Consider the following 1,413-nt stretch of genomic DNA (forward strand, 5'->3'; position numbering starts at 1 on the left):
GAGTGGGTTTTGAGGTGTAACTTGAGAAAGTCAAGGGTGCCAGGAAAGCAAACCTGCCAAGCGCAGAGAAGCACAGGAAACTTGCGGAACCTCGCAGCCCAGTGAGCGCCCTCGATTCACCTATGGCCCCGGCTGCTGGCCTGGAGGGGGCCAAGTGGACCTCAGAACGAGATCAGGGTGCCTGCTCCGTCCAAAGCTCAGGACCACGTCCATCTGTCCTCCTCACGTACAACAGTGCACACACACAAAAAAAAGAGGTGAATATATCTTCACAGGGGATCACAGAATAGGCTCTGCTTGTCGTCTTTTGGCCTAAGAGGCGTTCGGGGCGTGCAGAAAAGGCCAGGCAGTTCTGTCCTTCCAAACTCCGGGGCATCACCAGCTGCCTCTGGCCCTGCCAGCTTGGCCTCCTGGCATCTCCTCTGCCACTTCCTTCAGGAGTCCAGCCGCCAGCAGGAAGCGCTGGGTGCCCTCTGAGCCACAGCGTTCCGACTTTTCGAGCGCACTTTCTGGTTGGTCCCTCTCCACTTGGAGTACAGCCGCCAATGGCAGCGGGAGGAGACCAGCATCCAGAGGTCGTAGAAGCTGAAGAGGACAAGGTTGACGGCGGTGAGCCCTGGAGCAGGAGCTGGTCGTGGGGCCCAGACAGGGACAGCCTTCCAAGATGGCGGCCAGCTGCGTGATGAACCGGAAGTACACCAGGTGGCACGCAGCACAACTTCCGCTTCTCTGTGCGAGGCCCTGGGTCCTTCAGCCAGTCTGTGAGGGGCGGGGTCGCTTCTGTACTGCCTGCTGTATGAGGGACAGTTCGCTGTAGCTGGTGCTGGACGCGGAAAGCCACCTCTCCAGGCAGCTCTTGTGCACGGCCAGGGAGGTGGCAGCAGTCACATGAGAGAACCTCGTGTCCTCAGGGCCCGAGGCCCATGGGCCCAGGAGCCTGATCCATTGCCCGGCCGGGTGGCCAAGCAGGCCCATCCACCTGCCCCCGCCAGCCCCTGCCGGGCCCAGCCCAGCCCGGCCCATGAGTGCCACTAGCTCCGCGCCAGCTGGCATCAGCATCCAGACAGCAGTTAAGTATGCAGTGCAATATATAACCTTAATTCAAGCTGGGAGAAATGCTGTTGGTGTTCTTCCTGTAAATATAAAGAATGACAGCAACATGGTCTGAGGCATTTGGCATGGGGAAAGATGGCTCATGTTAATGTGGCAAGTAAGTAAATATTTAAAAACATGATAAGCAGAAATTTAAAAAATGTGTAAGCTAAATATTTTATGGAAAAAGTCCACAATTGAAGTATCTTGTTTAATTTACGTATACATAACCAGCAACTTTTGCTCCATCTTACAACTCTTACATAGCTCCACTCTAATAATCCTATAGAGATTGAAGAAGCAATTTTTTTCTTTCCAGTT

At 54.6% G+C, this 1,413-nt stretch overlaps 1 pseudogene; it reads right to left on the minus strand.

Moving 5' to 3' along the window:
- Positions 1-375: 375 nt before the first annotated feature.
- Positions 376-1,059, minus strand: LOC131398899 (E3 ubiquitin-protein ligase MARCHF2-like; annotated as a pseudogene).
- Between the last annotated feature and the right edge of the window lie 354 nt (positions 1,060-1,413).

The sequence above is a fragment of the Diceros bicornis genome, chromosome 36, assembly GCF_020826845.1.
Source record: "Diceros bicornis minor isolate mBicDic1 chromosome 36, mDicBic1.mat.cur, whole genome shotgun sequence".
Lineage (NCBI taxonomy): Eukaryota > Metazoa > Chordata > Mammalia > Perissodactyla > Rhinocerotidae > Diceros > Diceros bicornis.